We start from the raw sequence: 11348 nt of genomic DNA, 5'->3' as shown, positions 1-11348 counted from the left end.
CGAAAACCCCATAACAGTAGGAGAATATCAATAATTAACATTCATTGATCACTTATGTGCTGGGCGCTGTACTAAACTCCACGTGGGTTAATCTCCCAACTTTATAAGCTAGTTATTGTTAAGGATCCCAATTTACCCATAAAGAGACAAGAACAATCGGGCATTCAAAGCCGAGCTGGAAAAAAACACGACTTCTGATGTCTGTGCTGATGTTCTGCCCTGCGACAGAGCGACTTGGTGGATAAAAGTGCAGCCTCCAGTTCTCCTGGCTTAATTCCATCACCTAGGTTCTGGGCATGCCACTTGGCCCTTGGTGCCTCCGTTTCGTCATCTTTAAAAAAGGATGGTGCTAATAGAATGTGACTCAAAGAGTTGCTCGGGAAGCACAATGTCTGATATATTGTAATTTCTATTATTGTAATCAATAGACTGTCACTTGTTCCCCTTCTGCCCACAGAATCTTTTTCCTGGGAGGCTAATCTGTTTCTGGGGCTGGGTCATGGCTCTGCAGTGCCCTTGGAGGAGCAGAGGAGGAGGAGATGGTGGAGGGCTTGGGAGGCCCTTAAGTGTGGCCCTGTGTTCTTTAGTGCTCCTACTAGAGAAATAGGGGCAGAAGGCTGTTGGATCCCTATCTGGCCCTGTTTTATTGACTGTAAAAGAGAATAGTACTACTTGACTTTCTTCCTTATCAGTGCATTTGTTGAATGCCCCTTGTATGTCGGGGACCATGGACAGGAGAGGTCCTGGAAACACTGCAATATAAGGAGAAAAAAAAAAACGTTGCCTGCCATTCCAGTTCTGTAGGGATCAAGTCATTAGCAGCTACAGTCACTCACCATCCACCCTAGGGCAGTATACTGAAGGGCCTTCTGTACTTTGAACCTCACCCCCAGATAGTTGAGATCATTTAGGGAAAAATCTCAGTGACCCCAGATTCTTGTGTCTTCCCATACACTGAAGAGTTGTTGTTGTCAGTAAGTCATGTCTGACTCTGCGAGTACTCAAAATCACCCTGCTCTTTGTGGTTTGCTGTTAATTTTCTTATGTTTGACTGTTTGTTTCTTTACTTGTTTTTTTTTTTTTTTTTTTTTGGCTACACCTTGAAGGATGTGGAACTTCCCTGCATCCTCTGCAGTGGAAACCAGGAGTCTTAACCACTGAATCACCAGGGAAGTCCCTCAACTAGATGTTTTTCTTTCCATTGGGTGACTGATTAGTGGCTAGTGGGCTTATAGAACTGGAATGGCAGGCAATATATATATATATATATATTTTTTAACACTATTGTGATAGGATACTGAAGCTGGGAGGGATTGGGGGCAGGAGGAGAAGGGGACGACAGAGGATGAGATGGCTGGATGGCATCACTGACTCGATGGATGTGAGTTTGAGTGAACTCCGGGAGTTGGTGATGGACAGGGAGGCCTGGCCTGCTGTGATTCATGGGGTCACTGAGAGTCGGAATGCAACTGAGTGACTGAACTGAACTGATTGTGTTTTCAGAACTCCTCCCTCCCCACCTCACCCAATCCCGCAGTATAGCCCTGGACATACAGAAAAACTCACATACATCCTGGTTTCTCTGTTGCCTCTTCAGGACAGTTTCTTAGAGCTCAGTAAGAAACTGAATAAACCCAACTCACAGTTCTAATGTTGTGCGTTTTTTTCAAGTTGACAGCAATGAGGAAACAAAGCCCTTCCCGGGGAGAGGAGTGGTGTGGACTGTAGTTTGTAGAATGGTGGGGGAGAGACATCAAACAGTCCTACTAATCCATGTAAGATTTCAACTGCAGAAAGTGCTTTAGAGGAGACAAGCTGTGGAGCTCTAAGGGCACAAATTCAGGAGCCTGGCCAGGTCTGGAAGGAGCTAAACCAGGAAAGGCTACCTTCCCTGACAACAGGGCAGCTGACTGGATTTCTAGAGGCAAGCCTTGTGCCATGACCCATAAGCCTAATTCTTGGGGTGGTGGGGGCTCCATTTCTGGCCATCATGGCTATGTGTGAGCTCGTTGCTGGCTTATTAATTATTGCTTACCTCCCCTGAGCCAAAAGGAGCCCCAGGCTGAGACAAGGTAGATGCTAGCTAGATATGGTAGACTGAAGGATGCCTGCACCCTCAACAGCCATCACCATCCTCAGCTCTTCCTGAAGTGAAATGAAAGTCACTCAGTTGTGTCTGACTCTTTGTGACCCCATGGACTATACAGTCCATGGAATTCTCCAGCCAGAATACTGGGGTGGGTAGCTGTTTCCTTCTCCAGGGGATCTTCCCGACCCAGGGATCGAACCCAGCTCTCCCACATTGCAGGCAGATTCTTTACCAGCTGAGCCACAAGAGAAGCCCAAGAATACTGGTGTGGGTAGCCTATCCCTTCTCCAGCAAATCTTCCCAACCCAGGCCTTCCTAGAGATAGGAAATAGTACGTGAAACTTACAAGCCCCTGGGTTGGTTCCCTCCCCTTTCCACTGCTTTCAGAGGGACCGTAGTCTTGAAGCAAGATTTTGTTTTCCTGTCCAGGGACAGCCAGTCCACCAGAGGTAGAGACTAGAAGCAAAGTTCTGTGATTCTTACCCCAGTTGGAAGCAAAAATGTTTCAAGGAGGCAAATGCTGCAAAATACATACAAAGTGTATTATTAGAGACACAGCACAAAGTATGGGAGGGCACACAAAGAAACAGCTTATTTATGTCAGAAGCAGGGCAGGAATACAGATGTCCGGAATAAGGCGCGCAATAAGAGGAGTTTAAGCTCCTTATATCGGACAGTCCTTCCAGGTGTGTGTGTGTGTGTGTGTGTGTGTGTGTGTGTGTGTGTGTTCAGTCATTTCTGACTCTTTGTGACCCTGTGGACTGTAGCCTACCAGGCTCCTCTGACCATGGAATTTTCCAGGCAAGAACACCGGAGTGGGCAGCCATTTGCTATCCAGGGCATCTTCCCAACACAGGGATCAAACCCAAGCCCCTGTCTCCTGCATTAGCTGGCAGATTCTTTAGCACAAGCACCACCTGGGAAGCCAGGTCTTTGTTCACTTTTAGTCGAATGTCTTATTTCTTTTTTCACACCTGACTGGTCCTTGGACTCTCCTCAAGATGCACGCACAACTTTTTGCTAGGATGGATCCCACCACAGAAGCCTGTGGATACATTTCCACACTTACTATGGGCTGAGGCTTCCTTTCTTTTGGACCCCCAAGAAGCCTTCCTGCACATGTGCAGACAGGAACGTCTTCCTTGGCCTGAGAAGTGGGTACCTTATCTCCTAACTTTAGCAGAGCTCAGCTTTTGCCACCTGCTTTGTCCTTGGGAGTGTCTGGGTGAGAACAAAACTTCTATTTTACTCCACTTGACAAACACCAGCTGTCCAGCCCAGGGGCCCATCTATCTCCTGCCTGCACGAAAATTTGGCCCAGTTAGATAAGCTGTAGTGAGGAAAGGGTGGTGTCCAGCTGAAATCTCTCTTTTTTAAAATTAAATTAATTTTTTAAAAATTTTATTTTGGCTGTGCTGGGTCTTTGTTGCACTGCACAGGCTTTCTCTAGTTGTGGAGAGCAGGGGCTACTCTTTGTCATGGTTCAAGAGTTTCTCATTGCAGTGGCTTCTCCTGTTGAGCACAGGCTGTAGGGGACATGGGCTTCAGCAGCTGTGGCGCGAGGGCTCCAGAGCTCAGAATCAGCATTTGTGGTACACAGGCTTAGTTGCCCCAAGGTAGGTGGAATCTTCCTGGACTAGGGATCGAACCGCTGTCCTCCACATTAGCAGGCAGATTCTTCACTACTGAGCCATCAGAGAAGTCCACACTACTTTTTTTTTTTTTTTTTAAAAAGGTTGTTCCCTGCACCAAGGGGGATCTTAGCTCTCTGACCAGGGATGGAACTCGTGCCTCCTGCGTTGGGAGCGGGGAGTCTTAAGCACTGGAACACCAGGGAAGTCGTCAGCTGAAATCTTAGAATCGTTTCCAGATAAAGAACTAAGACTGAAAGGCGGAGGGCCAAGGTCCATCTCTGGAAATGGGACAGGGTGTGGCTTTTCCCGGAGCTGGAGCCCTCAGTCTCGGGCGAGAGGCCCCTTTTCTGATGAAATAAGATTATTTTTAAGTCAGGACAAGAGCATTTTTAAACATAAAATTCTCTCTCTGCCCATTTGAGCCACTACCCCTTGCCCTTTACTGTGCATGAGGAAGCTGTGTAAGACGTTAACTAGATCCCCTTAGAAGACCCAGCAATGCCTGTTCAACCCCTACCCCTCCCCAGAAAAAAAAGCATTTTTCTCCTGACACCAGCAAGGTAACTCCTTAGGAGACCTTTCTTTCTCAGTCCTGTAAACGGGTCACACTAACCGACGACTAGCCCTCCTGGACTATATAAACTGTCAGTATGTTACTTTGATGTATAACCTTTGGTCTCAAAAATTTATATAAAGGTAGGACAATCTTCAGAGCTTTCTGAAAGATCATCTCCCAGGTTATACTCCTCAGATTGGTTTTCTTTTCTTCTTTCTCTTTTATATTTTTAATTCTTTTAATATAAACATGCTTTTTAGCCATGGAAAATAAAAATTTTTTTAATCTGATGATGTTCTTCTACTTTATTTTTTTTTAAATTTTTTTAAGTAGTAGACTTTTAAAGATGTAAGCTTGTGGAATTTTAGTTCCCTGACCAGGGATTGAACCTGGGCCCTCTGCAGTGAAAGCATGGAGTCCTAACTACTGGACGGCCAGGGAATTCCTCCCCTTGGAATTCTGGAGACATCAACAGGACCTGACTTTCCTTGAACCAGGCACTGTGTGAAAGCATTATGTACTATCTTAGTCAATCCTCACCACAACCTTATGAAGTAGGCACTGTTATTTCCACAGATGACATTATCTATGGCTTAGAGAGATACAGGAAAAATCCTTCCTACTCTGGGGATAGCTTACATCCATTCCAGTGTCTGCTGGATCCCAAGCCTTGGTAAATGTTAGTCCTTATACCAGGACTACCCTTCCCACCTTGCTTAGCCTTAGTAAAGTCCTGTTCATCCTTCAAGACCCACCTCTGCACCACACTTCTAGGCAGAATTAGTAATTGCCCAGTAGATGCTTCCACAAGACTGTTTTCATGCATCTAACCCTGTTTTAGACTTCACCTAGTTATAAATATGTGTTCATGGGTTTGTCTCCTCCCAAACTCTACCCACATCTTATGGGCAGGGCTATTATTTACTCATCTCTGTATCTCCTAGCAATGGGCCTGGCATGCAATAAGATGAAAAGCCATACACACACTACCACATACAAAATAGATAATCAACAATCAACTATGCAGTACAGGAAACTCTACTCAACCTTCTGTAATAACCTATGTGGGAAAAGAATCTGAAAAAGAAGGGATCTGTATATATCTATCATTAAATCACTTTACTGTACACCTGAAACTAACACAATATTGTGAATCAACTATACTCCAATATAAAATTAAGTTAGAAAACATTTTTAAAAGATGAAATGGTAAATAGGTTTGATGGCATGCCCCAACGCCAGACAATTGATTCCAGCTGCCTGGATTGCTGCATCGAGATGAACCATTTCTCTGGCTTGTGGCAAGGAGTCATGTGACCCATTAATTCTGTCTGCCCTGGCCTCAGGAATAAACATCTCTAATGACAGGGTTGTCTAGACCTGGCCTGGGTGCTCTGTAACTTTTGTGGGGAAGCTTTGGAAAAGCCCAGGGAAGCTACAGTGGTTCCTTCACTCCCAGTCAAAGAACCTTGTCTCACAACCAACCACTATGAGAGAGACAATTGCCAACAAGAGTTCCTCTTCCAGACAGCAGTCTTGTCATGACTTCCACTCAAAGCCTGTGCTTGCTTTTCACGGCTGGCCAACCACAGCTTCAGGAGAGCTGTTCTTGTTTTTAGAGATTACAAGGGAGGGAGAAGAGAGCATGAGGGTAAAGACGTTTCCTGTTTCCGGTTGTTGCTTCTCCTATGCCAACTCTGAGCTTTGTATGACTGTGTCCAGATGCCACGGATGGTGGTTGCTCTTAAACCGAGCTTGAAGACGGGGAGGAATTTTACCAAAAAGAAGTGAGGCTGTCCCATCTGAAAGCACCAGCTGAGCCTTAGAGCAGAACGCTGGCCAGGATCCAGGGAAGTGCAAAGCTGCAGACATAGCTCCCTAATCACCTACCCTACAAGGGAGGTTCCTTACAACTTGAAGCTCGCAGGATCCCAGTTCCCCAAACAAGGACTGAACCCAGACCATGGCAGTGAAAGCCCAGAATCCTAACCACTAGGCCACCAGGGAGCCCTCGCCCTGGGTTGGTCTCGTTTTAAACACTTTGTCCTTGACAGAACACTTCTCATCCTTCCATCCCTCCATCCATTCACTTAGCATCTTACTGCTTGACAGGCTCACTGCCAGATGCTGGGGTGACAGACAAGTGTTTACACAATCCTCTTCCTCAGGGCATTCCCTCAAACAGCACCACCAATTCCAAATCACAATAATAGAAGTATGCAGCTACAGAAATCAGTTCAAAGTGTCTTCACGAGGAGGTCAAAGGATTCACAGCAGAGGAGCTGAATTTTGAAGCATGAGATGGTGAAACGACGTCATCAGGCAAATAGAGAGAAGAAATAGAGAAGGGTTTTCTGTGCCCTGGGTAAGGCAGGTCCGTGGATAGCACAGTTAAATAGCATCATGTTGTGTGTCTTAAAATGTTTTCAGTCTTTCAATGTAAATGTTTAAAGTATGCTATAAAAATCTGTATTGTTTGTAGAGATGTGGATGGACCTAGACACTGTCATTCAGAGTGAAGGAAGTCAGAAAGATAAGAACAAACATCGTATATTAATGCATATATGTGGAATCTAAAAAGGTGGTATAGATGATCTTATTTGCAAAACAGAAATAGACACAGATTTAGAGAACAAACATGGATACTAAGGTGGGGAAAGAGGGAGGCTGGGGTAAACTGGGAGGTTGGGAATGACATATACACAGTATTGATACTATGCATAGAATAGTTGACTATTCAGAACCTATGGTATAGTTCAGGGAACCCTACTCAGTGCTCTGTGATGATCTAAATGGGAAAGAAATCCAAAGAGGGGGATATATGTATATGTGAGGGCCTCCCCAGTGGCTCAGCAGGTAAAGAATCCACCTGCATTGCAGGAGACATAGGAGACTCGGGTTCCATCCCTGGGTTGGGAAGACGCCCTGGAGGAGGGCCTGGCAACCCACTCCAGTATTCTTGCCTGGAGAATCCCATGGACAGGGGAGCCTGGCGGGCTGCAGGACACAACTGAGCCACCACACACGCTCACATGTATATGTAAAACGGACTCACTTTATTGCACAGTAGAAACTAACAACATGGTAAAGCCACTATACTCCAATAAAAATTAATTGTAAAAAATAAAGAGAAAAAATAAAATTTGAAAACCTGTCTTGGGAATTCCCTGGTGGTCCAGTGGTCAGGACTCCATGGTTTCACTGCCATGGTGTGAGTTTGATCCCTGACTGGGGAACTAAGATCCCACAGGCTGCAAGACACTGCCATGAAAACAAAAGAAAACAAAATATCTTCTCTTATCCTCATGACAACTCTGTGAGAGAACTACTGTTATCCTTATTCTACAGATGAGGACATTGGAAAGGTTATATGATTTGCCCAGAGACACTCAGAGTAGCAGAGTCAGTGTTTGAGTTGGCTTCGATTTGACTCCAGAGGATCCAGTTTCCACTGTCTCTGTGGTGGGTTGGTGGTCGTTTAGTCGCTAAGTTGTATCCGACTCTTACGACCCCATGGACCGTAGCCTGCCAGGCTCCTCTGTCCATGGGATTCTCCAGGCAAGAATACTGGAGTGGGTTGCCATTTCTTCCTCCTGGCATCTTCCCAACCCAGGAAACGAACCTGGGTCTCCTGCATTGCAGGCAGATCCTTTACCGACTGAGCTACAAGGGAAGTTCATGGACATATAGCCTGTGGGCTGGATATATGGCCCACATGTGTGTTCTGTTTGAGTGGCACAATGTTTTTAAAAAACTAGTTGGCTCACATAGTATCTTGTAAATTTTGAATTAGTTTCCAACTAACTTTCACATGAAAATCCAGATTTCTAGATTTTCTCAAAAACTCAGGGACTTCCCTGGCGGTCCAGTGGTTAAGAATCTGCCTGCCAACGTAGGGGACACGGGTCCTAACCCTGGTCCAGGAAGATTCCACATGTCACAGGGCAACAAAGCCCATGTGCCACAACTAGTGAAGCCTGCAAGCCTCAATTACTGGACCCAGGCGCTCTAGAGCCTGTGCTCCGCAACAAGAGGAGCTACCGCAGTGAGAAGCCCATGTACCGCAACTAGCTCGCTGCAACTAGTTGCCCACATGTAGCAATGAAGACCCAGCACAGCCAAAAAAAATTTTTTAATTTTAAATTAAATATAAAAATAAAAAACAACACAAGATTTAAAAAAAGAAAGAAAACTCAAAATTGTGACAACATTTATCTAAGCCTATTACCTGGTTGAAGCTAGAATGGGACTGGTCCTCTGTTTTGAGGCAGGGCATGTGTTCTCCAGTTCACCACTCCCCCACCATCACTTTCACTCACATAAAAAACACCTGGCCTTGTAGGCCCGCAAGCTTGCAGCCCTTTTACTGGGCTCTGCCATTGTGTGGAAACAGGATTCCAAAGTATCCCAGGGTTTCTACAGAGCTCGTACTGATGCTTTCTGAACATAAAGCAGGTGGAATCACTGTGATACTATGCCATGCAGCTGTAACAAGGGTCTGAAAAGCATTGTTTCCTCCTATACATTTTTAAAGAAATACTCCATAGTTGCTTTTCAACGTTGTATTAGTTTCTGTTCTGAATCATGTTCTCATGTTCTGAAACAACAGGTTTCAGGCCTGTGTATACATATATGCCCTTCCTCTTGGACCTCCCTCCTACTCCACCTCTCTAGGTCATCACCGAATACAGAGCTGGGCTCCCTGTGCTGTGCAGCGGGTTCTCACTAGCTATCTATTTTATACACGGTAGTGTATATATGGACTCCCCTGGTGACTCAGAGGTGAAGGATTAGCCTCCACTGCAGGAGACGCAGTTTCGATCCCTGGGTTGGGAATATCCCCTGGAGAAGGAAATGGCAACCCGCTCTAGTATATCTTGCCTGGAAATCCCATGGACAGAGGAACCTGGCAGGCTACAGTCCATGGGGTCCTAAAAGAGTTGGACATGATTTAGCAGTTGCACAATAACAATGTATCTATGTAAATCCTAATCTCCCAGCTTGTCCCCTCTCCCCTCCCCCCACCTGCCCTGGGTCCACATGTCTGTATCTCAATTCCTGCCCTGGAAATAGGTTCATTAGCTGTAAGCCCACTGGGCTTCCCAGGTGGCGCTAGTGGTAAAGAACTTGCCTACCAATCAGGTAGATAGAGATACAGGTTCTATCCCTGGGTCGGAAAGATCCCCTGGAGGAGGGCATGGCAACCCACTCCAGTATTCTTGCCTGGAGAATCCCATGGACAGGGAAGCCTGGTGGGTTTCAGTCCACAGGTTCCCAAAGAGTCAGACACGATAGAGAAGCGACTTTATGTATGCACGCAAGGCTACCATAATCCAGTATTGCCACACCTTACAGCAATGGGGAGAGAGTGTGAGGCCAGAGAGGTCGGTAGGGGCCAGATGATGCCCCTGAGGAGTTTTGATCTTACTGGGTTCGAGGTATCTGTGTGACATCCCAGTGGAGGGGGGCTCCGATGGGCAGCTGCCCACAGAGCTCGTGAGGAACAGAGGGGCTGGAGTCATCATCCCCCGATAGAGTCGGGGGTGGGGTACAGACCCTCCTGAGAAGACAAGTGACAAGGAGCCTGGGCATGAGGCTGTGAGGAGCACAACCAGTTCAGATGGACAGAGGAAGAAGGAGTGGACAGAGAGGGAGAAAGAGGAGAAGATGAGTGCTGAGAAAGCCAAGAGAGAAGAATTTGCAGGTAACATTGGTGACACGTGGGATATTAAAGAAAAATCAAGGCAATTGGGGGTCGGCACTGGGCACCCCAGAAGTTTCAGCCAGTGAGACAAGGCCAGGGAAGTCTAGAAATCAAATCACAATGGGTTAAGGATGGATTGTTGAGATATTTAATACCAGGAAATGAGGCAAAGGTGGCCCTTGATAAACTCACCCCTAGAGAATGTAGCAAGCAAGATGCAACACATCTCGGGTGAGACTGGCTCCTCTTTCAGAGGTGGGACTGAAGTTCAGGGATGATCAGGGCTGATATCAGAGACCAGTGTAATCTCAGGGAAGCATATCTGAGGCTGAAACCCAGTCAAGGGGAGAAAGAAAGCAAAAGCTGCAACCCCAGCTAACCCTGGCCAGGCTCAGTGTTGACAGCAGCAGACGCGCTCTCCCACCCCCCACAGCGTAACCTGTCGTGGCAGCCAGTGCCCTCCAAGGTCCGAGCGCTGACGCTCTCATACTTACACTCCAGGGCTCCTAGGTCGACTGTCAGAGGCTAGGCTGGGGCACTTTTCAGCCCTGCCAAACCCACACTTCAGGCTGTCTCACTAGCCTTCTCCATTTTTAAATTTTATTTATTTATTTATTTATTACTTTTTTGGATGTGCTGAGTCTTTGTTGCTGCGCGTGGACTTTCTCTGGCTGTGGCGAGCAGAGCCTACTCTGCAGTTGCTGTGCTCAGGTTTCATTGTGGTGGCTTCTCTTGTTGCAGAACATGGGCGCTAGAGCACAGGTTTCAGTAGCTGTGGCGCACAGGCTTTAGTTGCTCTGCAGCATGTGAAATCTTCCCGGACCAGGGACTGAACCCATGTCCCCTGCACCGGCAGGCAGATTCTTAATGACTGGACCACCAGGGAAGTCCTCTATGCAATTATTTTTGTCATTTAATTGCTATTTGCCCCTTCCCGCCCCCACTGCCTTTTTTTGGACAGGAAAGTAGGATTTATTGGTGGGTATGTGTAAGGAGGGGACAGCATCAAGGCTCTCATGAGTACAGGGCCTTCTATTTATCCCATGATTCGGGATGTATCTGACCCCACAGCCATCCCGGATGAGCCACTTTTCTGCCTACATGTTTTCAAATTCATCCACATTAAACTTAATACATCCCCACTTCTTGGAGATGTGGCTCTTCTGGTGGCCAGGGAACTTGAACTTGGCCCTGCAGAGGGCCTCAGTCACATGCTCCTTGTTCTGCACCTTGGTGCGGATGGACATTATGATTGGCCAACGTGGACCCTGGCTGCTGTGCCCTGGGGCTTTGAAAAGGTGCCGTGGACACGTCTGGGGCCTGGGACTGAGGACAGCATGCCAGTAGTAAATGTCCCCTGGAAAG

Source organism: Oryx dammah, unplaced genomic scaffold (genome assembly GCF_014754425.2).
Source record: "Oryx dammah isolate SB20612 unplaced genomic scaffold, SCBI_Odam_1.1 HiC_scaffold_8, whole genome shotgun sequence".
NCBI lineage: Eukaryota > Metazoa > Chordata > Mammalia > Artiodactyla > Bovidae > Oryx > Oryx dammah.
The sequence above is the reverse complement of the archived record's forward strand: the minus strand, read 5'-3'. Positions refer to the sequence as shown.